Source organism: Gorilla gorilla, chromosome 12 (assembly GCF_029281585.2).
Source record: "Gorilla gorilla gorilla isolate KB3781 chromosome 12, NHGRI_mGorGor1-v2.1_pri, whole genome shotgun sequence".
NCBI lineage: Eukaryota > Metazoa > Chordata > Mammalia > Primates > Hominidae > Gorilla > Gorilla gorilla.
In genome coordinates, this window is record NC_073236.2 from 75,751,036 (window position 1) to 75,777,081 (window position 26,046).

General features: G+C 40.4%; 1 protein-coding gene across 5 annotated transcripts in view; it reads left to right on the forward strand.

Annotated features, from left to right (window-relative positions):
- The first annotated feature begins 1,163 nt into the window (after nucleotides 1-1,163).
- Nucleotides 1,164-26,046, forward strand: part of VPS54 (VPS54 subunit of GARP complex) — a 127,942-nt gene continuing 103,059 nt past the window's right edge. For 4 of the 5 annotated variants that reach the window (XR_008676909.2, XM_031008384.3, XM_031008385.3 and 1 more), the window contains exon 1: nucleotides 1,164-1,303. The gene's annotated coding sequence lies outside the window, so the exon portion shown is untranslated. The remainder of the gene's footprint in view (nucleotides 1,304-26,046) is intronic. The other variant, XM_055378010.2, reaches the window with a different exon arrangement.

The window sequence follows — 26,046 nt, forward strand, 5'->3', positions numbered from 1 at the left end:
CTTCCCAAAATTAAGCCACAAGCACTCAAATGATTGAGGATCTTTTTCTTCCTAAAATATATGTGTGTGTGTGTGTGTGTGTGTGTGTGTGTGTGTGTATTTATATACTAAGACCTTCCCTTTCTTGTGGACTGTGTTTTATTGGTTTAAAGTTGCAAGTCCTGTGAAACCAGGCTGAAGTCAGAATTAGAAGGTATTAATTATCATACACACTCCAAGTATCTCAGTCAAGTAACAGAAATAACTGATTACAGTGTCTAGGAGGAAGGCCTGGAACTTGGGGAAGACTTGGAGGGGAGGACTGGATAGGGAAAAGGCCTCCATAGAGAGAATTGGGTTGTTGCGGAGGGGTGACCTTTAACCTTTGGAAGGGCATTTACTAGGGAACGGCTGAAAAGCATTTACTTCGAGGGGGTGGGGGAGAGGTGGAATCTCGTGGAAGTATTTACTTTAATAGGTCCCGGGTGATTTAGGGATGTTTCGAGTCGGTTAGTCTTGGGGGTGGCGAGGGCTACGCTGGAGGGGTCGCATCCCAGTCCCGGGGAAGGCGGCAGGAGGTTTTCTGGGTGTTCCTGAAAACTGGGAGTTGGGGGGAAGGGTGGTGGGGAAAGTGGAATTCAGCGTGGATTTGTCTGCGTGTAGGACTATTAGAGGAGGCGCAGGGGAGCCACGCGGTGTATTCCCCGCCCCGAGAGAACTTTGGCTGCGCCTGCGACGGGCACGCCGGCCTGCGCCAAGGCCGCTTTCCCCAGGCGGCGGGCGCTCCCCCCGGCCCGGGCCGCGGCCCTCCCGCCCCGGCAGAGCCGCGCGGTGGATTGTGGGCTGGGGGCTGCGGCGGCCTCCGGCGCTGTCTCCCCGCACCCGACCGGGCCGAGCCGGCTGGGCCGGCGGGGTGAGGGAAAGCAGTGGAGCCGGGAGCAGAAGCGCTAGAGGCAGTGGTCGTGGCGCGGCGGCGGCGGCTCCCCTGGAGGCCGGGGATGTGGGAGAGGCGGTGGCAGCAGCGGCGGAGGCGGCGCTGCGGACCCGGGGGAAACTGCTGGCTGACAGGACACCCGGGAGAGACGTGAGGGAGCCGCCGCTGCCACCTCTCACCCCTGAGTGAAGCTGGGCTCGAGAGGGCGGCCCTGTGCTCCCCGGGCCGACTGGCCAGCGGGCGCGGGGCGGGGGCGGGAAGCCGGGCTCGGGCCCGGCCGGGCGCCGGGCGGCGGCGGCCGTGGAGCAGCAGCCTCGGTGCGACGTGGAGGGCTGGAGGCGGCGGCGATGCACTAGGCCTCGCTCAGGGCGGCTGCCCCGGGACCCGCAGGTAGGTGTGCCCCGCGGCCCCCCGCGCGTCGCAGCCCACTCTTACCCCGACCTACTGCGGAGAGAGGGACCGAGACCCCACCCCCTCGGCTCTCCTCCCCAGCCCCAAACGGACCGAGTTTCGGTCACAGCTGACCGGCGCTGAAGCTTCCATGCTCCTCTCCGCCACCTCCTTTTTTTTTTTCCTTTTCACTCTCCCTCCGGGATCGGGGCTGGCAGCCGTGTTCCCTGCCTCCCGTCAGCGACCGCAAACGCCGCTCTTGCCCCTCTCTTATCTTTCCGGGATCCCAGCTCTGGAACTTCCATCACCCCCTTAGACGCTGCCCCCAAACTTTCCTTTTCTTTTTCCAGCCAGGCCCTTAGTCCTATTGGATTCTACTGGAATCGTTTAAACGTTTGTTTGTTTTTCTCTCCGGGGAAGGCTAACCCAAAGAGTTACTCAGTATTTTGCATTTTGGCAATGTAGCTTGAAATAATTTGTGCAATAATTAATTTTCTTCAGTTCTGCCTCCTTCCATCTCTGCATAGACAGAAAGGGCAGGCCCTCTCTGCCGTCTCTGCTCTCCCGTCGTTGACTTGGGAACTTTGGCTTGCCGATTATAATTAGCCATTTGGTCTGTTCATGTGTTGAGTTCAAGATGGTATTTTTAGCATTTTGACTGACCGGCGTTTCAAAAAAAATTTTTTTTCTTCTAACCAGCTTTATTTTTTGGTCTTTATTGAGGCTCTTTCGAAGAATTAAATTGTTTGGACTGTTTTTGTTTTTAATTGGCTGTATTTCTGATTTGTCAAATCAAGGGCAGTCTTAATACTAAACGCCTTTAAGTAATACCGTGATAAATTACTTGTAGTATACCGAGAAATATTACTGCGATAACCTAAACTGCAGATTTTGATGTACATTCACTTTTATAAATCCGAAGGGGAGTTCTAATTGGAAAAAGCACCTTCAGAGCCTAAATGATTTCTAAGCAGTTAAATGATGGAACAGAGGGAATGATGGGATTTGTTTGACTGTATTTGTAGTGTAGTCAGAATCGGATTTCCTAGAAATGGATGTTGATGGTTCGTAGTGCTCATCATTGCTTATGATAGGTTATCAGTAGCTGTAATTGATAGTTGTTTGGGACGACAGTAGATGTTTGCGATTTTATTGTAATTTGGCAATTTTTAAATTATGTTCTGATAACTTAAGAATTATTACACTACCAATCTAAGAGGCAGTCTGAGGATCACTTTTTAAATAAATGAAAAATGTTTTAATGGGTTTTTAAAATAATGCATCACAACCAAATCGTAAAGACTGTTTTGTTGTTGATATTCGTATATTTTGTTCTTGTAGAAGTATTGTTACTACAGCATTTGGCTTTCTGAAGTGTTTTTGAAATTAGAATTTAATACTAAAAGTTTACTAGGAAAAGGTGATTACTTTTGCATATGCTTATATTTTCTGGAAAGTTAAAATTGATTTCTGGATAAGATAATTTTTTGTGTCAGAATTAAAGTCAATTCCTATATAGCCCATGAAACAGCAAATTTTGCAGAATTTCTTCATCACACTCTTTTTTTTGTTTTTTTTGTTTTTTTTTTTTTTTGAGACGGGGTCTTGCTCTGTTGCCCAGGCTGGAGTGCCGTGGCGCTATCTTGGCTCACCGCAACCTCCGCCTACCGGCTTCAAGTGATTCTTCTGCCTCAGTCTCCTGAGTAGCTGGGACTACAGGAGCGCCCACACCTGGCTGATTTTTGTATTTTTAGTAGAGACGGGGTTTCACCATATTAGCCAGGCTGGTCTTGAACTCCTGACCTTGTGATCCACCGGCCTCGGCCTCCCAGAGTGCTGGGATTAGAGGTGTGAGCCACCGCCCCGGCCCCGGCCCATCACACTCTTTTTTTTTTTTTTTTAATCAACAAAAGTTAATTACAATTCCTTTTTCCTGCTCTTTGCTTTTTAAAAACTGCTTTATCGAGATAAAATTAACATACCATAAAATACGCCCATTTAAGGTGTACCACTTGGCCGGGTTCAGTGGCTCACACCTGTAATCCCACCACTTTGGGAAGCCTAGTCAGGTAGATCACCTGAGGTCCAGAGTTCGAGACCAGCCTAGCCAACATGGTGAAACCCCGTCTGTACTAAAAATATAAAAATTAGCCGGGCATGGGGGCGAGCGCCTGTCATCCCAGCTACTGGGGAGGCCGAGGCTGGAGAATCGCTTGAACCTGGGAGGTGTAGGTTGCAGTGAGCCGAGATAGCACCACTGCACTCCAGGCTGGGTGACAGAACGAGACTCCATCTCAAAAAAAAAAAAAAAAAAAGTGTACAATTCAGTGGTTTTTAGATTAAATAATTGTGCAACCATCACCATAATCTAATTTTAGAACATTTTCATCATTCTCTCAAAAAACCTTTATCCATTAACAGTTACTCCCCATTCTCTTCACCCCACCCCCAGCTTTAGGCAACCACTAGTCTACTTTCTGTCTCAATATTGGCCTAATGTGGGCCTTTCATATAATGCTTCTTGGCTCATAGCTTCTTGAAAAGCTTTTCCTTTAAAAACAGTGTACATGTTAAAATTTTTTATTTGAGCTAGGGAATAAGCAACTGATCACCAATATTAAAAGTGGTGTTGTAAATAACTGATACACTTTTTGGTTGTATTCAGCATAAAGTTGGAGAAGGCATGAATGGCTTCAGTAACCTCAAGAGGTAGTTTGGTCAGCTCGGAATCAATAAGTAAAAGTGGGCATTTTAGTCATTGAATATTAGAATATCAGGGAAAAGATCTTAAAGGTCATCAGCTTACTTCCTGCTTACCTCGCTATTAGTTGGCAGCAACCAGATGAGGAAACATGGAGATTAGAAGCTTGAATCTCTAGGATGTGTGGTTCAAGAACCACAGCGTGGCCATGTAAAGCAAGAAATGGGACTTTGGAAATTAGAATTGTTTAGATTCTTGTATATATGTATGTATTTGACATTTTGCTAGCAGAGCTGAGAAAGAACTGGACATTCCCCCAACTTTGGGGGAAAAGTGGGTGACTATATGTAGCTACATTGATGAAACCCACGTTACAAAATCCTCTAAAAATGCTTTAACCTAAGGAAGGGTAGCAAATGTATTATTTAGGTATATTCTTGTACTATTAATGTCTTATTTTTTTAAATCCAAATTTTAAAAAATTATAATTAACAGGGCCAGTTGGAGCTTTCCTTTTTCAAATATCCAGTGCCCTAACATCTAAAACAATGGCTCTGCGAGGACGGTTTTGACTCCAAGGGAAATTTAGCAGTGTCTAGAGACATTTTTGGTTGTCATAGCTGAAGGAAATGGTATTGGCCAAGGATGTTGCTAAATACCCTACAATGCACAGGACATACCACATCCACTTTTGCAAGAAATTATCCGGTTCAAAATGTCAATGGTACCATTGTAAACCTAGGGGCTGCATGATTTCTGGTAAGGACCTAGTGTTTTTGATTCCTACCAGGTGGGAGAATAGTCTCAGTGGGCGATGTTTGGTGAATTAGATTAACACCTTAGATCCTCTAGCAACTAACTCTATTTCTTTGCAAGAGGAGGAATTGAGGGAAAAATAAAAGGAAATCTGTTTACGACATGACGCAGATACTCTTTCGTATGTTTAGGTTGTCTTCAAATCTGAAAAAAGAACTCCTTTTTTTCTAAAAACAGACTTAATTTACTGCAAATTTGGACAACTATTGTTTTGAATTGTTAGTTATTTTTGCATACGTTTTTGAAATTGTAAATAGAATATAGTCATATCTTTTTTATCCAGAAGTGATTTTTTTTTCCTGGCAGCTTCAACTACCAAGAAAGGAGAAGTAAGCTAAGTGTTTAACTTTATGGATAACACTTATGTTATATATGTATATATGTATGTATGTATGTATAACACTTATGTATGTATGTATGTATGTTGTGAATGTCCAGAAAAATTCCAAGCTTATAATGAATCTTTTTTTCCCCTATGAGCTCCACTTTAGACTATTTAATGTTTTTAACAAGCTTAATTTGTTGATGAAAGAAGGTAATTGACAGTTGAGATCACTTTTGCTATTTATCATCCATACCTTATGGATAAGTTACTCAAATTATTCTTTCTGAGCCTCAGTTTTCTCATCTATAAAATAAGGGTAGTGATAATCCATGTATTACAAGGCTATTGTAAGAATTATTAAATGAGGTAATATGTATTAAGATGCAGTGTCAACTATAATATACTGTAGAAGAGTTACTCGCTTCAGAAGAATCAAATTAGGAAGGAATATAGAGGTTGTCAAAGGCAGGAATATAGATAGTAAGGCGGAGAATAGTGATGGCTGACAGCCTCTCTAGGGAGGAGAGAAGCACTAAATACAAATATTGATAACAAACTAGTAAAATAACTAGTATATCACTATAATCTGAAACTCCTTAATATAGGGGCAAACTGACTTCCTTCTGTAGCACCTGAGAGTATCACCGTTATAGCACAGTAAAATAACTGATTATTATAATGGTGAAATTAACTTATTAAGATTACCTTGTTTTCAAATATGCTATTTGAGAAGACTTGAAAATATATATTTTACTTCAGAGTTAAAATTTTTGGAAGTGACTTATACAAAAAGTTTTAGTGTTTTTAAGAGTATGCTATCGTTATTTGGATTAATTCCCTTTTGGGGAATAATCCTTTTGTCTTCATTTACTATGCCTGCCTTCCTGTGTATTTGAAGGGTTTTTCTATTATCTGAAGGTAATTATTCTTCAGATGTGAGAATTTAACTGAAGAAATAGGGGTTGTAAGCCTGCTCACCATTTGTAAAATCTCATTTCCTTCTAGATTTCTTTTAAAATTATTTTTCATCTTTCTGTGCAAAAAAGTCACTTTGATTTTTCTGTATGTCCCATAGTCCACAGTTATGCTGTAGCGTTTAGAGTTGAATTAATTAAAATGCATGAAATGAATGGATGAAAATATAATTTCTTAGAATTTTATTATTGTTATTATTTTTTGAGACAGAGTCTCACTCTGTCGCCCAGGCTGGAGTGCAGTGGTGCAATCTCGGCTCACTGCAACCTTTGCATCCTGGGTTCAAGCGATTCTCCTGCCTCAGCCTCCTGAGTAGCTGGGATTACAGGTGCGTGTCACTACGCCCGGCAAATTTTTGTATTTTAAGTGGAGACAGGGTTTCGCCATGTTGGTCAGACTGGTCTCGAACTCCTGACCTTGTGATCCACCTGCCTCCCAAAGTGTTGGGATTACAGGTGTGAGCCACCGCGCCTGGCTGGTTTCTTACAATTTTGTTAACTGGTCACCTTTCTTTCAGAATCATATAAAAATAAGGGTAGAGGTGGTCAAAGGCCCAGCTATTCAGTAAGATTTTTATGGGGTAATTTGAGGGTGGAATAGTTGCAGACAATATTCAGAATAAGTAATGTGGTATTGATTGGTATTATATATGATATATATATCTCTATATATGATATATATATCTATATATATTGATATATATATCAATATCTCATATATATTGATATATAGATATATATTTATATATAAATGCTGATATATATCATATATATATATCAGCATTTACTTAATAACATTATTTGATGTATACTCTATACTTAAATCTTCCCATTTGTCCCAAAAATCTTTACAGCTTTTTTCCCCCTCAAATGCAGGATTCATTCAAGGTTAATGCATTGCATTTGGCTGGTATGTCTCTTTGTCTCCCCCAATCTGGACTAGTCCTACCGCCTTCCTCTCTTCTTTAGGTTTATCCATTGAGAAGTAGAGACCATATGTCCTGGAGCATGTTCCACATTCTGAATTGGTCTGTTCCTCATGATTAGATTCTAGTCAGACATTTCTGGTGAGACCATCACACAGATGATGTGTATTTCTGCTGTATTACATCAGGAGGCACATGATTTCAGGCTGTCACTATATTGGTAGTGCAAGTTTGATCACTTGGTAAAGGTGAACTGACAGATCTCTCTACTGTTTAATAAATAATTTATAGAGGATACTTAATAGCCGTGTAAATATCCTATTCCCTGACAACCCTTTAACCAGTGATTTTGGTACCCATTAATGATCCTTGCTTGAATCAGTCATTATGTTGGAGGATTACAAATGGTAACTTTTCTTTTTGCATTTCTTATACTTTTATTACCTTCTTTGACTTTTTCAGGGCATTGAGGTCAGGTTAGATAAATTCTGAATATAGGCCACTGAATGTAGAAATCAGGTCATTCCTAACCTTTTCTGGAGCCAAGTAAATGGTGAAGATGGAAGACAGCTAAGGAGGTAGACCAAAAAGAGAACAGAGGTTTGCCAGTGAAGGGGAGGTGAGAAGTAGTAGCTGGAGGAGGCAGGGAGGAGGGAAAGAGCCTTCATTTGGTGCTTGAACTTTTCTTTTCTTTTTTTTTTTTTTTTGATGGGCCGATGAAGAGATTAAAGATAGAATTGGGGAATAACTAATAGAAAAAGGTCCCAGATGAAGCAGGAAGAGGTAAGATCCAAAACAGCTGTTGGGGGATTAACTCTGGAAAAGAGTAGACACCTATACTCTATCTCAGAAGGTTAAGAGTTGTGTATAGATGAGAATTAGGTACATTTGGATATGAATGGAAAAAACTACATCTGGGAACTTTTTTTTTTTAAACAGTTACTTTTTGAGCCTTGGGTTGTTGGAAGTAGGCTAGGGGACTTGAGGAGAGTGATGAAAGTGTTCCACATATTGTGGGGAATGGAGAAGAGAAGTGTTTCAAGATAAATAAGTGAAAGAATCGCTGAGCAGCATCGGAGGCTCATCTGAGATTGGAACTCATAAATTTGTAATCAGCATATTTTACTGTTTTTTCTGGCAGTGTTCTGCAAGCAGGAGAAAAGCAAAGACAGACTGTATTGAAGGTGGATGAGGGAGGAGAGATGCAAGGGAGATGAAGTAATGGGGATGTAGGCTAAGTAATGAAGTTAGTAAAGTAGAGCAGGGCTAAGATACCCAACAAGTGGTGAGAGATGTAAAGGGTAATGCCAAGGAGTGATTAATTAAAATACTAATTTATTGTTTGTTTGAGGTTATAGTAATCATAAACCCTGTATTTACTTTTCCCTTAAACTAACATTTAATATTTTTATTTGTAAACTATTTACTGACTTATTGCAGATGTTTCTTAGCTATTTTGCTTTATTTTCCCTAAAATGAAAATTCCTTGAAAGCATCATCTTTGTTACTTAATAAGTGTCTAATAGTTTATATATTTGAGACATATTTATTCTTCAGTACCTCTGAATGAGAGATTTTAAGATTATCTTGCTAATATTTTTGGCTGGGACACCAAGAAGAGAATACCAGTGTCTAATATGGTTCATTTTGACTGACAAAAATTTCACTAGTAATACAATCGTATCAGTGGCCCAAAGGAGTAAGAAAGCATCCAAGCTATTTTTTGTTGTTGTTGGAATTTTTACATGCTAGAGACAGATTTTATCTTAGTATAATTTATTCATATTCCAGGCCTGTGACCCTTAATCAATTTTTTTTTTCTTTTGAGACGGAGTCTGGCTCTGTTGCTAAGCTGGAGTGCAATGGTGTAATCACGGCTCACTGCAACCTCCCCGTTCTGTGTTCAAGCGATTGCTCTGCCTCAGCCTCCCGAGTAGCTGGGACTACAGGCGTGCACCACCATGCCTGGCTAACTTTTTGTATTTTAGTAGAGACAGGGTTTCACCATGTTGGCCATGATGGTCTGGATATCCTGTCCTTGTGACCTGACTGCCTCAGCCTCCCAAAGTGCTGGGATTACAGGCATGAGCCACCGTGCCCGGCCTCCCCTTAATTTTAATGGCTGCTATAATGTTATAATTCTCTGAGTGCTGGGGAAAAAAAGACATTGCTTTTATTTGGAATAATATCTAGACTTAAAAAGTATATATTTTATGAGGATATTTATGATTTTTCGTCCTGATAAAGATATCACATGAAATAGCATTTGTTTTATAAGCCATTTAAAAATATTTAAATTTAACATTACAAATTGTTATAATTTTTATCCTCCTAGTCAATATTATTTCTTATTGTTTCTTGTCACTAAATAAAAAGTAAATAAGCAACTTTAGGAAGCGCATGCATTCAGAGTTTCCTGCAAAGCACAGGGTCTCATAAATGCCATATGAGGATGTAAAGAAAAAGAAAATTAGATTACTACAACTTTGTTCTTATTTTCTGGGTTCCTTAAGCCTCTTGCATACTTCTTTAATGCTCAAGAGGACTATAGAAGTACTTATTTATATGACAGCCTCAATGTTAGTATTTCTTGAGATTATGTTTAAATTGTACCTTCAATATTGAGATTTTTGTGAGCAATAATATGTGATATGCATTTTAAAAAAATTTAAAGATTTTTTAAAATTATGATTAAACTAGATTTTGTCAAATGATAAATCTTAAATAGTGTAGAAGTATATTGCTATTTGTGTATAGGTAGTATGAAAAACTTACATTTGCCAGAAATTGGCTTTTACATTTCAAAAATGTTGTGGAAAGTACTTCTTAGAACATGAGATATTTGATGTATTTTGTAGGCAAACAGCAAGAAACCAACTGAAGGATGAGATTAAATAGGAACAAGAAAAGGTGGTGGAGAAAGGAGGGGGCAGAGTTTTTACTATGGTAACATAAACTCCTGAGTTCTGTCAAACTGATCTTTGGTAGGACATTACAGTGTGGTTAAGTTTTTCTTGCATATTATCAGTACTTGTAAATTTGGAGAAATGAAATTTGAGATTTTTTTGTTTGCTTTAAAAAAAAACAGCAGTCAATTGTGGACTTAAAAAAAAAATAGGTCCAAAATTGTATCAAAATTATGTCAAAAAAGCTCTGTCCAGCTCCAGTGTTAAAAAGAAATTTCACTTTATCCATGTTTTCTCAAATTATAAATAGACTTTTTTTAAAAAAGTTCATTTATAAGTCAATTATATGGGGCCAGGCACGGTGGCTCACGCCTGTAATGCCAGCACTTTGGGAGGCCGAGGTGGGCGGATCACCTGAGGTCAGGAGTTTGAAACCAGTCTGGCCAACATGGTGAAACTTCGTCTCTACTGAAAATACGAAAATTAGGCAGGCAAGGTGACAGGCGCTTGTAGTCCCATTTTCTTGGGAGGCTGAGGCAGGAGAATCAGTTGAATCCAGAAGCAGGAAGTTGCAGTGAGCCGAGATCACGCCACTGCACTCCAGCCTGAGTGACAGAGCGAGACTGTCTCAAAAAAAAAAAGGGTCAATTATATGGAATTCAGAAGTTGTTGTTGTTGAAATGGCCTCTCTCCACTGCCTTGGTCAGAGTGCAGTGACGCCATCACAGCTCACTGCAGCCTCAACTTCTTGGGCTCAGACTTTCTTGAAAGTGCTAAAATGATGCACCAAAGTAGTATATTTATCTCACGTTACAGGTGCAGAATTACTCCTTTGGTAAGAAAAATGCAGTAAATTACACTGATGAAAATGTAGGCTGGGCATGGTGGCTCACGCCTGTAATCCCAGCACTTTGGGAGGCTGAGGCAGGCGAATCACCTGAGGTCAGGAGTTTGAGACCAGCCTGGGCAACATGGTGAAACCCCGTCTATACTAAAAATACAAAGATTAGCCGGGCATGGTGCTGGGTGCCTGTAGTCTTAGCTACTCAGGAGGCTGAGGCAGGAGAATCGCTTGAACCCGGGAGGCGGAGGTTGTTGTGAACTGAGATCTTGCCACTGTACTCCAGCCTGGGCGACACAGCGAGACTCCTTCTCAAAAAAAAAGAAAAGAAAATGTATAGTATCTTTTTTCTTTTGGAATAGTCCTGGTCTTATAAAATTGTCACAATTAGATGTTAATTATTTCTATCATTCAATAGAAGATGGACATAAGTAATAGTTATGAAACTAAATAATTATTGATTCAGTCATTGATCTGATAAGGAGACAAAGACAGAAAAGGAAAGCACCAGGAGCCTGAAATGGGTGGGAAGGAGTAGTGACATAATTTAAAATTTTTTTATTAGTGCAGAGACAGAGGCATGGAACTTAGAATCAGAAAATCTGAATTCAGATTCCCTCTTCACAGTTAACTCACTGAATGGTCTGAAATCAAGTTACTCTTGAACTTGTTTCTTCATTCATATAATGGAGATCGTTGATTCATTGATTCATTCAGAAATATTTTTCTTACTAGGTTATTTTGAAGATGAACAAAAACATCTGAAAGTAAGCTATTATGAACTGTATAGTGTTCACTGTATTTGACTGTATAGTCAGATATTGGTGATGATGCAGTTCTTCTTGTCTTTCCATTTCATTCTTCCATGTCATCCTTCCTTGTTTCATTGATAGCGTATTTTTACATGCTCTTGATCTAGCACTTCACAGGACCTTCAGAGCCTGCAGTCCCAGCTGATTTCCACTCCTCCTCCCACTCACACATTGGGCACAGGAGTAGGGTGTGAGGCAACTTTTCTAGGTCAGCCTACTTATTTTCTCACTGTTGCCTGACAAAGTCCTGTCTTTCTCAAGGTGTGGCATAAACCTGAGGTGCCTTTTAGTCCCTGGGCTTGATATTCTTTCTTTCTCACTTTGCCTCTCCTTTTCCCATCCCCTCTCACCCCATTCCTGTGTGTATGTAACTCTGACCATCTCCTTTCTCCACCACTTACTTGTTCCTTTTTTTTTTTTTTGAGATGGAGTCGCGCTCTGTCACCCAGGCTGGAGTTCAATGGCATGATCTTGGCTCATTGCAACCTCTGCCTCCCAGGTCCAAGCGATTCTTGTGCCTCAACCTTCCGAGTAGCCGGGATTACAGGTGCATGCCACCATGCCCGGCTAATTTTTCGTATTTTTTGTAGAGATGGGGTTTCACCACGTTGGCTAGGCTGATCTTGAACTCCTAACCTCAGGTGATCTAACCACCTCGTCCTCCCAAAGTGCTGGAATTACAGACATGAGCCACTGCGCCCAGCCTCTTGTTCCTCTTTAATCTCACCCTTCAATTGGCTTCTTGCTGTTTGCCTACAAATATGCTTAGGTCTCCGATAGCCTAAAAGATTCTTGCTCAACTCTTGTTCTTTTTTTTTTTTTTTCCTTTTACCACCAAAGAGATGTTGATATTGTTGCCTTTATTACTTCATCACTTACCTCTTAACCTCAGTGGGATTGCTTCTTCCCTAACCACTGTCCTGAAACTGTTCTTAATCCAGTATCCTTTCTAAAGTTAGTAATCTCCTTGATCTCTTTGCAGCATGTTGATGCTACTTACTGTTTGCACTTTACTTCCTGACACATCTTCCCTGTGTAAGGATCGTATTTCTGATTGCCTTTGTCTTTTCCTCTAAACATATTTGCCCTACCCCTTGCTCAGAGCTTTCATTAGCTCTTTTCTTCGGCACTTTCTCCATTTGTAATATCACTTTCCTGTGACTATCTGTAGTTATCTACTAATTCATTCCTGTAATGTAATTGAACTAGAAGCAGTAATGGAAAATTCAGGGAAGCAGGATTCTGTTCACTACAAGAATTTTTTTTCTCCAAAGTAATTATGGTTGTTTTACAGTAGTACTCTGCTTTTAAAGTAGTTAATTCTTCATTATTGAAGTTTTCAAGTAGAGGCAAAAAGACCCCTTGTAGAAAGGATTTATATATGAAGTAGAAAGTCGAGCCAGATATTCTTTTAAAGTCTTGTCCAACTCAAAAATTGTAATTTTTATCTCGTCTACTCTACTTCCACGGACTTAACTTTGACCTATGCTCAGATGTCTTCCAAACCATTATTTCCAGTCACTCCCCTACCACCTCCTCGTCTGTCTTCTCTCCCATGGGCACAATTTTGTCATCAAAGTTGCTTATGTTCTAGGCCACCATATTTTCTAGCTTCATTATCACTTTCCAATATTCTTTTTACCCCCTTTAGTGGCAAGGCAATGAGGATCATTTTTCTATGCTTTGGTGGCTTTTCTGAAAGTAAGTTATGTCTGCCCATATTGGTTTAGTTTGTTATTGCTGTTTTCCCTCTACTTTCTCCTACCCACCACCTCTCTCTCCAGGATTAGGAATGCTCAAGCAAAGAAAAGGACGCCAGAAGAGGAGGCTCAGGATCCTAAAGTTTGCATTTATTTTAAAATTTTGCATGGCACAGTTGAAATGTTAATGTTTGCTGACCATTTAAAAAGTAAGATGTTTGCCAGGCGTGGTGGCTCACGCCTGTAATCCCAGCACTTTGGGAGGCCAAGGCGGGTGGATCACCTGAGGTCAGGAGTTCAAGACTAGCCTGACCAATATGGCGAAACCCTGTCTCTACTAAAATTACAGAAATTAGCTGGGCGTGGTGGCATGCGCCTGTAGTCCCAGATACTCAGGAGGCTGAGGCAGGAGAATGGCTTGAAACTGGGAGGCGGAGGTTGCAGTGAAGCCGAGATTGCGCCACTGCACTCTAGTCTGGTGACAGAGTGAGACTGTCTCAAAAAAAAAAAGTTTATAATAATAGTTGTTGCAAAATTATTTATTGAATGTCTACTATGTACCAAGTATTATGCTATGAACTCACATAAGTTATTTCATTTAAATCTTATGACATTCCTGTGAGGAAGATACTGCTGCTGTCCCATTTTACAGATTAGGAAACTGAGACTTAGGAAGGTAAGACAGTTGTCACACAACTAATAAATGACAGTGATCTAACTGATTGTAGGGCCAATACTCTTAACTAGTATATCGTTTTACAAGGAAGGTGGAGATCTAGAATCAAATTTCAGAAAGTCAAGTAATGTTATACAAACAAGGAAATATATTTTGGATTTATATTTTTAGATTATTTGAAATGTATGTGAACCTTTTGAGGTATTGTGTTAGTGGCTTGTGTGTCTTACACACTTTCTGTGATATTCATTCATTTGCTCATTCGTTCATTGAATAGTCATGCAGTTTATTGAATGCTTAGACTTTGTATTGGGTGTGGTACAGGAAGGTGAATGAAACAAATATAAGTAAGTAAGTTTACAGTATAGTGGGAGAGATAGGAAACAAGCAGGTAAATAATCACATAATTTATTGTAGTCTAGAGTAGTTTCCCACCTTTTTAAAATGACTGAGTATCCAAGCCAATTTCTTAATAGACTATCTCATACTCTTAATTTGTCTCATTGTTTCCTCATATATGGTGGTTTAAACCTTACTATCCTACTTCCTTCTATTTACTGTAAACTCAAAGGTAGGTCTAGAGCAAGGGTGCTGAACCTTGAGTTCACAGACTCTTGTAGGGTCTGTAGAATTCAGGGAATCTGTGAACTTTAGATGGGGAAAAAATTACATCTTTATTTTAACTTATCCCTAACTCAGTGGTTCTCAACCGGGGTGAGTTTGTCTTCTCCTTCCCCAACCCTAGGACATTTTTGATTGTCACAGCTGGGTGGGTACAAGATAGTCCCTGATAGCAGAATTATCCCTTTCAAAATGTCAGTAGTGTCAAAGTTGAAAAACTCTGCCCTAACTGGATTTTAGCATTTCCTTTAATTAGGAATATAAGAAACGCTTCATGGATACAGTACGGACAGTACATTTACAGTACGTGTAGCTTTGTCACCAATTGAAATCTCAGGTATTCTCATATCACATTCAATTGCTACAGATATCTTAAGATTTAATTTATGCTCATTTATTGCCTATAAGTTAGTTACTAGATTCGTATTAAGAAGCAATAGTAGACTGAGCGTGGTAGCTCATGCCTGTAATACCAGCACTCTGGGAGGCTGATGTGGGAGGACTGCCTGAGCCCAGGAGTTCAGGACCAGCCTGGACAACATAGTGAGACCTCGTCTCTACAAAAATACAAAAATTAGCCAGGTGTGGTAGCGTGCACCTGTGGTCCCAGCTACTCAGGAGGCTGAGGTGGGAGGATCGCTTGCACCCAGGAGGTTGAGATTGCAGTGAGCTGTGATTATGTCACTGCACTCCAGCCTGGGTGACAGTGAGAGCCTGTCTCAAAAAGAAGAAATAATACTATGTTATAATTTAAACAATTATTATTGTAGCTGTAGTTCAGTATAATTGTCCATTGTAGTGTTGTGTGTTTTATGGATTTAAAAACATTATTCTAAGAAGGCATCCATAAACTTTACCAGACTGTAAAAGAAATCCACAGGACAATAAAGCTTAACTCCTGATCTAGAGATTGGATTGGATTGGATTAAACATTTTTGAAGAGACTATTTCATAGGTAATGATGTTTATTTCCTATTTTGTCATTTCATGAATTACATAATATCAGGTTGTCCTCCTGTTATCAGTAATGTTAACTTTAATGACTTATGTAAGGTGGTGACAGCCAGGTCTCCATTTTAAAGATACATTTTCCCCTTTGTGTTGCTAAGTAATCTGTGAGGTAATACTTAGGCGCCATGAGAATATAATGTTTTTAACAACTTTTCACCTAATGGCCTTAGCATACTTTGGTGATTTTTGCCTGAATTAGCTTTTACATTGGGGGTTGCAAATTGGTGATTTTCTAATTTGGTCATTCCTTCTATATTTATTACTGGCATTCTTCAGTAGAGATTTTCTTTCCCCACCCCCTTTCCTTATCTCTTTTTTCTCCCTTAAGTATCTCTATGTATCCATTAATTTTTACTTATTCCATATGTTATACTCTATTGCTTTTAAAAAAATATGCTCAAGTTGTCCCAAATGTGGCCAGTGGGAACCCCCTTTTAACTTGGTCCTTTGTCCTCTTGATAGGTCCTGCTGGTCTTTGAGCATATCTTGCTTTCTGACACAAGAGTGCTCAGGGTAGACTTATTCTTTCTGTATTCCATGTCTGGAGTTACATATTCCTTCAAAGAGTCCTGGTTCTTTTAGTTGGAAGTGGTATTTAGAAACAGAAGTCTGGGCACCAGGTGTGTTCATTGCTTGGTGGGGTTCTGGCTGGTGGTTGGGGTTGGGGGAGGCAATGCTTCTAGTGCCTTTCAAAAGAAGTTTTTAACTGAACATAAAAAGATATTTTGAGCTATAAGAAAATCAAATCTCTATTTACTCATCCTTGGAAATCCTTTTTTTTTGGAATGGATGATTGTTTTTTCTTTTCCTTATTAGCCCAGACCCATTCTGTTATTACTTAAGTATTATTGGCAGCTGTCTGTCTGTTTTGTCTGTCTGTTCTGATATGTTCTACATACCATCCATTTCATTCACCTATAAAATTTTTATTATATGTATGACAGGAACTGTGATAAGCAAATAGAATACACAGAAAAACAGAAACATCAAGAAATTCAAAGCCTGATAGGGAAGAACTGTATGAAAACCAAAACCTCAGTATGATTGATGCAAAAATCGAAATACATAGAGTGACTAAGTGTGAGAAACCAAAGAAAGCTTCAAGAGAGAATAATATTTGAACATAGTATTCATACAATTATAAGGAGATTACCATGTGAAAAAGGTAGAGCTATTTATAGATTCTCATTACAATTGTTAAAATGCCAAATTTGTTTCTAGATGGTAGTTAACTTGAACTATCAGAAATCAGTAGTTCCCTGTGTTTAGTGCTCAGAGCTTTCCGTTTTCCTGTATTTTGTGTATTTTGTTTGCTTGTTTTTTCGAACTGATTTTTTTTCTGAGTAGACAAACTATCGTTGCTTATCCTGAAACCTTCTTAAGGTTTCTCATCATTTTTGTTCTTTAGCCTTTCAATGAAAGATTATTTCTTTGCTGAAATTTTGTGATTCAGATGCTATGTACATTTGTTGTATTTGTCTGTACATCTACATCTTATGAATAAATCCATGTTTTCTTACCAGTGATTGTACTTTTATAATTATGTGATGATCAGTACAAAGTTTGGTTCTTACTGTAGGGAGATCTTCTTAATAATAAGCTATGGATGGTGAAGGCAGTGAAGAGTCAAATGTTTGGAAACTGGGACTCATCTTTATAGGCAGTCCACTAGTTTTATGTAATCCCTTTTTACTAGAGATCTTCCCTCTTGTTATAAGAATTAAGAGTGGTATAGGAAAAAAGAGAATGTGCGTATGTTTTCCAATTCAAAATCTTTAAAGAGTAAACCATGTGTTTTTCTCCTCAGATACAGAAATAACTTAGAAGAATCTAGAAATATTCTTCTGCCATCTCCCTGCATATTTCTAGGTTTCTAAAATGGCACTTAGGATTTTTTTTCTGTAAAAACAGCATGGTAAATAGAATAAATCAAGATATCAGCATAGTATTGTCAGAATGAATATCTAATTTATCTGACATTAAGCAATGGATGTTTAACATAAATACATTTTCCACATGTCTGTGGCTTAACACTTCATGTCAAAATGTATTTATTTTAGATCTGGGGGTACAGAGCAAGATGGTGGACTAGAAGGCTCCACTGGATGTCCCCCTCCATAGGAACACCAAATTTAACAACTACACACCAAAAGCACTTTCATAAGAAACAAAAATCAGGTGAGCACTCACAGAACCTGATTTTAACTTCATATTGCCCAAAGAAGCACTGAACAGGATAGGAAAGACAGTCTTGAATTGCTGACACCACCTCTCCCCCATCCCCCATGCAGCGACTATGTGGTGTGGAGAAATTTGTATGCTTGGGATAGGAGGAGTGCAGCAATTGTGAGACTTCTCATTGAATGCACTATAACAGCAAAAAGCAAAACCAGGGTGAACTCAGCTGATGCCCACACATGGAGGGAGCATTCAAACCAGCCCTAGCCAGAGGGGAATTGCCCATCACAGTGGTTGGAACTTGAGTTCTGGCAAGCCTTGCCACTGTGGGCCGAGGTGTGCCGGGGTCCTAAATAAACTTAAAAGGCAGCGTAGGCCAAAAGGACTGCAAGTCCTAGTGCTGAACTGGGCTCGGCACCAGTGGAATTAGGGGCACGTGACTTACTAAGACATCAATTGGAACACCTAAGGGAGTGCTTGTGCCACCCCTTCTCCAAGCCCAGGCAGCCCAGCTCTCAGCTCCAAAAGATACCCCTACCTTCTGCTTGGGGAGAGGAGAAGGAAGAGTAAAGAGGACTTTTGTCTTACATCTTGGATACCAGCTCAACCACAGTAGGATAGGGTACTGGTCAGGCCCCCATTCTAAGCCCTAGCTCCTGGATAACATTTCTAGACACACGCCTGGGCTAGAAGGGAACCTGTTGCCTTGAAGGGAGGGACCCAGTCCTGGCAGGATCCATCCTGTGCTGACTAAAGGGCCCTTGGGCCCTGAATAACTAGCAGTGATAACCACGTAGTACGCCATGGGCCTTGGCTGAGACTCTGAGACATGCTGGCTTCAGGTGAGACCCAGCACATTCCCAGCTATAGTGGCTACAGTGAGAGACTCTGCTTGAGAAAAGCAGATGGAAAAATAAAGGGGACTTTGTCTTGTATCTTAGATATCAGCTTGGCCATAGTGGGTTCAAACACCGAGTGGGCTCTTGGGGTCCCTAATTCCAGGCCTTGGCTCTTGGACAGCATTTCTGGACCTGCCCTGGACCAGAGGGGAGCTTACTGAAGGGTGAGTCCCAGGCCTGGCAGCCTTCACCACATGCTGACTGAAGAGCCCTTGTATCTTGTGAACATTGACAGTAGCCTGGCAGTACTCCCTATGGGCCTTTGGTGGTGGTGGCCACAGGGTGAGGCTCCTCTGCCTGTGGAAAGGGGAGAGAGAAGTGGGAATGACCATATCTCATGATTTGAGGGCCAGCTCAGCTGCAGTATAATAGAACACCAGGTAGACTTCTAAGGTTTTTGACTGATTCCTAGCTCCTGGAGATAACCTCTGGACTTACATGAGGACTTGGGGGAACTTGCTGTCTTGAAGAGAAGGACAGAAGCTGGGCTGGCTTTGCCACCTGCCGATGGTAGAGCCCTAGGTCCTTGAGCAAACATAGGCGGTAGCCAGGTAGTGGTTACGGTGGGCCTTGGGTGAGACTCAGTGCTGTGCTGGCTTCAGGTCTGACCCAGTGCAGTGCCAGTGTTGATGACCACAGGGTGCTTGTGTTGCCCTGCTGCAAGCCCCAGGCAGCTCAGCAGAAAGAGACTTCATTTGTTTGGGAGAAAGTAAGGGAAGAGAACAAGAATCTCTGCCTGGTAATCCAGAGAATTCTTCCAGATTTTATTCAAGACTACCAAGGTGGTACCTCTACAAGTCTGCAAGAACCACAGCTTGACTGGGCTTGGGGTGCCCCCTAAAGCAGATACAGCTTAAATCACAACACCCAAATCCATTAGAGTATCTGGAAAGCCTTCCCAGGAAGGACAGGTACAGATAAGCCCAGACAGTGAAGACTACAAAAAATAACTTCAATGTCCAGACACTGAAGAACATCTACACCCATCTACATCATCCAGGAAAATATGACCTCTCCAGATGGACTAAATAAGGCACCAGAGACTAATCCTGGAGAAACAGAGTTATGTGACCTTTGAAACAGAAATCAAAACAGCTGTGTTGAGAAAACTCAGAGAAATTCAAGATAACACAGAGATGGAATTCAGAATCCTATCAGATAAATTTAACAGATTGAAATAATTAAAAATAATTAAACAGATATTCTGGAGTTGAAAAATGCAATTGACATACTGAAGAATGCATCATAATGGCTTAAAAGCAGTTGATCGGCCGGGCGTGGTGGCTTATGTCTGTAATCCCGTCACTTTAGGAGGCTGAGGAGGGTGGATCATGAGGTCAGGAGTTCGAGACCAGCCCGGCCAACATGGTGAAACCCTGCCTCTACTAAAGATACAAAAAATTAGCCGGGCAAGGTGGCACATCCCTGTAATCTGAGCCACTTAGGAGGCTGAGGCAGGAGAATTGCTTGAACCTGGGAGGCAGAGGTTGCAGTGAGACGAGATCGTGCCATTGCACTCTAGTCTGGGTGACAGGGCGAGACTCCATCTCAAAACAAAAACAAAAAACGGCAGTTGATCAAGCAGAAGAAAGAGTTAGTGAGCTTGAAGACAGGCTTTTTGAAAAGACACAATCAGAGAAGACAAAAGAAAAAAGAATAAAAATAAGCACACCTACGGGGTTTAGAAAGTAGCCTTGAAGGGGCAAATCTAAGAGTTATTGTCTGTAAAGAGGAGGTAGAGAAAGAGATAGGGGTAAAAAGTTTATTCAAAGGGATAATAACAGAGAACTTTTCAAACCTAGAGAAAGATATTAATATCCAAGTACAAGAAGGTTATAGGACACTAAGCAAATTTCACCCAGAGATGACTAACTCGAGACATTTAATAATAAAATTCCCAAAGGACAAGGATAAAGCAAGGATACTAAAAGGAGCAAGAGAAAAGAAACAACATACAATGGAGCTTCAATATGGCTGGCAGTAGACTTTTCAGTAGAAACCTTACAGGCCAAGAGAGTGGCATGACATGTTTCAAATGCCGAAGGAAAAAAATCTTTTACCTTAGAATACTATATCCAATGAAAATATCCTTCAAACATGAAAGAGAAATAAAGACTTTCCCAGACAAACAAAAGACGAGGGATTTCATCAGCTCCAGACCTGTCCTACAAGACATGCTAAAGAGCTGGCCAGGTGCAGTGGCTCACACCGGTAATCCTAGCACTTTGGGAGGCTGAGGTGGGTGGATCAGCTGAGGTCAGGAGTTGAAGACTAGCCTGGCTAACATGATGAAACCTTGTCTCTACTGAAAAACAAAAATTAGCCAGGCATGATAGATAGTCCATGCCTGTAATCCCAGCTACTCAGGAGGCTGAGGCAGGAGAATCACTTGAACCTGGGAGGTGGAGGTTGCAGTGAGCCAAGATGGTGCCACTGCACTCCAGCCTGGGTGACAGAGTGAGACTCTTGTCTTAAAAAAAGAAATGCTAAAGGGTATGTACTTTAATAAAAAAGAAAAAGATTAATGAGCAAAAAGATACCATCTGAAGATGTAAAACTAACTGGCAATATAAGTACACAGAAAATCATAGAATATTATAACATGATAACTGGTGTGTAAACTAGCCTTAATTAGAGAAATTAAAAGATGGGCCAATAAAAAATTATAACTACAATTTTTTCAAGACATAAGGATAGTAAAATATAAATAGAAACAACAAAAAGCTATAAAGTGGGGGGATATAGTTAAAGTGCAGAGTTTTATTAGTTTTCTTTTTGCCTATTTGTTTATACAAGCAGTGTTAATTGTTATCTGCATAAAACAATGGGTTATAAGATAGTATTTGCAAGCCTCATGGTAACCTCAAATCAAAAAACATGGAACAGATACACAAAACATTAAGAAACCAAGACATTAAGTCATAACACCAGAAAAAAATCACCTTTACTAAGAAGAAGACAGGAAGGAAGAGAAGACTATGAAACAACCAGAAAACAAACAAACAAATGGCAGGAGTAAGTCCTTACTTATCAGTAATAATATTGAATGTAAGTTGACTAACTCTCCAATCACAAGACATAAAGAGGCTGCATGGATAGAAAAACAGGACCCAGTGATCTGTTGCCCACAAGAAACACACTTCACCTATAAAGACACACACAGACAAAAAAAGGGATGGAAAAAGATATTCTCGAGTAGTTATCAGACAAAATAGATTTCAAGACACAAACTATAAGAAGAGACAATGAAGGTCACCATATAATGATAAAGGGGTCAATTCAGCATAGGATATAACAATTGTAAATATATATGCACCTAACTATTGGAGCACTCATATATAAAGCAAATATTAGAGCCAAAGAAACAGATTGGAAATAAAGAAAAAATTCAAATAATATCAAGCATCTTCTCTGACCACAATGGAATAAAACCAGAATCAATATTAGGAATTCTGGAAACCATACAAGCACATGGAAATTACATAATATGTTCCTGAATGACCAGTGAGTCAGTGAAGAAATTAAGAAATTGAAAAATTTATTAATAACGGAAACATGACATACCAAAATCTATGAGGATACAGCAAAAATGATACAAAGAGGAAAGTTTATAGCTATAAGTGCCTACATCAAAAAGGAAGAAAAACTTTAAATAAAAACCTAATGATGGATTTTAAAGAAAGGGAAAAGCAAGAGCAAGCCAAACAAAATTAGTGGAAAAAAAGAAATAACAAAGCTCAGAGCAGAGATAAATGAAATTGAAATGAAGAAACAGGACAAAAGATCAATAAAACGTTGGGTTTTTGAAAAGATAAAACAAAACAAAACCTGACACATCTTTTGCCAGACTAAGAAAAAAGAAGACCCCAAAAGATCAGAGATGAGAAAAGGAGATGTTAAAACCGATACCACAAAATTCAAAGGATTATTAGCGGCTACTGTGAGCGACTGTATGCCAATAAATTGCAAAATCTAGAAGAAAGGGATAAATTCCTATATACATACAATCTTCCAGGACTGAACCATGAAGAAATCCAGGGTGTGAACAGACCGATAACAAGTAATAAGATAAAAGTTGTGATGAAAAGTCTCCCCAGTAAAAAGTCCAGAACCTGAATGCCTTCACTGCTGAATTCTACCAAACATTTAATGAGGGTCTAGTACCAATCCTACTCAAACTAGTCTGAAAAATAGGAGGAGGGAATACTTTAAAACTCATTCTACGAGGGCAGTATTACCCTGATACCAAAACCAAACAAAGACGCATCAGAAAACGAAACTGCAGGCCCATGTCTAATGGGGGAACCAGCCCCCTATATTTCAACATAGGTTCTCTTCTGTTTTCCCTGAGTGTCGGCCAGTCTGAGAAATAAAGGGAAAGAGTACAAAAGAGAGAAATTTTAAAGCTGGGTGTCTGGGTGAGACATCACATGTCAGCAGGTTCCGTGATGCCCCCGAGCCGTAAAACCAGCAAGTTTTTATTAGCAATTTTCAAAGGGGAGGGAGTGTATGAATACGGTGTGGGTCACAGAGATCACATGCTTCAAGGGCAACAAAATATCACAAGGCAAATGGGCAGGGCAAGGTCACCAGGCCAGGGCAAAACTAGAATTACTAATGAGGTTACTAGGCAGGAATTTCCTAATCCTAATAAGCCTGGGGGTGCTGCAGGAGACTAGGGCGTGTTTCATCCCTATCTACAACTGCATAAGGCAGACACTCCCAGAGCGGCCATTTTAGAGGGCCGCCTCCCCGGCCGGGAATGCGTTCTTTTCCCAGGGCTGTTAATTATTAATATTCCTTACTGGGGAAAGAACTCAGCAATATTTCTCTTACTCGTTTTTGGCAATAAGAGAAATATGGCTCTGTCCTGCCTGGCTTCCAGGCAGTCAGACCTAATGGTTATCTCCCTTGTTCCCTGAACATCGCTGTTATCCTGTTCTTTTTTCAAGGTACCCAGATTTCATATTGTTTGAACACACATGCTTTACGAACAATTTGTGCAGTTAACGCAATCATCACAGGGTCCTGAGGTGACATACATCCTCAGCTTATGAGGATGACGGGATTAAGAGATTAAAGTAAAGACAGGCATAGGAAATTATAAGAGTATTGATTGGGGAAGTGATAAATGTCCATGAAATGTTCACAATTTATGTTCAGAGATTGCAGTAAAGACAGGCATAAGAAATTATAAAAGTATTAATTTGGAGCACTAACAAATTGTCCATGAAATCTTCACAATTTATGTTCTTCTGCCATGGCTTCAGCCGGTCCCTCCGTTCGGGGTCCCTGACTTCCCGCAACATCTCTCCCTTTCTTTTTATATAAATGTGCCATAGTGATGAAGGCTTGTTCTCTCGATTTAGATGCAGGATTCTTTGGCTGGTCCAGCACACTAAAGACAAGCCGATTAAACAGGGAAACATAATTCCAAAATTTACTACAGTGGAGCTCCCAATAGACTTAATCCAAGTTGTGGGGTTTAGTCCAGAAAGATTTTCTGCCACCTGATCTAATGCCTCAGCTCCAGGCACAATGGATAAATGAGCTTGAGAGGCTTCAAAAATTTGTTTATTTAATTTAGTCATGTCCAATGATAAATTATCTTCCCTACCCAGAAGGTGTCCTTTGACCATTTCCCATGAATGATCAGTCTCGTTATAGGAATACAGGGTGATATGGAAATCTGAAGTATTCCAGTCGCACTGCATTTGCATGTGATGTTTGAGACTCACTACCCGATCTCCAAGCCAAATAACAGACTGTCTTAAATCATTAATTTGATTAGCCAATTTTTGGTCAGTGCCTTGTTGAGAATTCAACATTTGGTGGAATTGGCTTGCCAGTCATTAACAAAATGAGCCGTTTGAATAGACTGATGTAACGCCATTCTGGCAGTCGTGGCCATTGCAGTGACTGTAATTAGGCCCATGATCACAGCAATTAAAGTGAAAACAAATCTCTTAGATCTTTTAAGAATTCGCTGTAACACTTCATTAATTAAATGTATCGAGGGGGAGGATTCCCAAGGTCTGGGCAAAGTTACCGGAATCCAGATTTCTTCTCCAGCTCGAACCAACATTATACTTTTCCTGGAGTCAAAATGGGAGTTAATATAAGTGTATAAATGACAATGCATTGCACAGTTTGATTCTTCGTCCAAATTTTGATATTTCCCACTAATGGCATGTAAGGAGGCTTAACACAACTCTTTGTGGGAACAGTCAGGTTGGAGGTAAGTAAAACAGAATGTCTGGATCTACGTTGATACTGAGAGAGGGGGACGGTAGCAGGGACAACAGACGAAATAGTTTCCCCTTCCCATACTCGCAGTCCAGACATGGCAATAGCCAATTTCTAAAGTTGTGGGTGTTCTGGGCTCAGAATGGGGAATATCATACGAGGCCTCAGATGGGGGTAATGCCTTTATCTTCCCATTTTAAGGGAAAGAATGAGCTGAACCTCCTATGCAAAGTAGAATGATGGTTCTCGTTCTCCCAATAAGAAATAAAATAAGTAGCCTCCAGGCATTCCCTTCCACCAGAAGAGCAATTGTTTTTTAAATAGCCCTTTGGTGCCCAGTCTATTACTAAACCATATGAGTCATTTTTAAACATTACTGCATGTGAGTTAACACAGTCTTCCCAAATTAAGGTTTTAGATGGGCCCTCAAAATTTTTAGGGCATGGTTTTCCTGCAGGTTTATATTGAAAGTATGGGATATCTCCCATTACTCCCCCTTTCATTTGTCTTAAAGGAGAAAGGGAGAGGCCAGAGACCAAATGTCCTGGTTTCTCTGTAGCTGATCTCTCTGGAAGATAAGCAGCCCAGACTTGAGTTTCTAGATGGATACAACCAGGTGCATGTCCGAGGCACAGAGGTGGGTGTTTGTAACCCATGGTAACATTAAATGCAGTGCCTTCTTTTCCTGGTTGAGCGGGGCAACGATCATCTGTAGCTCCAGGCATCCACACAGTATCATTAGTGTAGATGTCTGCAGGAGCGTCCATCCAGGTGAGTGGTCGAATAAGTGGAGGAAAAGGCACATAAGCCCAATAAGAATAATTTTGTGTAGCACATAGATCAGTGTGAAAGGAAACTGGTGAGACAGAAAGTATAAGGAGGGGAATCATTAAATAAAACCTAGTGTAAGCGAGATTCAGTGCCGAAGGAGGAAGAGAAGAACAGAGGGATGTTATTTTCAGGCTAATATAAATGGTGAGATTTTTAGGTTTGTAAGGAGAAAAAGAAAGGTAATTAGGAGAAGTGGGATTGGTTAGATGGGTCTGTGTTGCCATCAGGGAGGATTGAATGAGACCCATTGTGATTTGGTGGGCCAGCTTCTAAGGAGTTG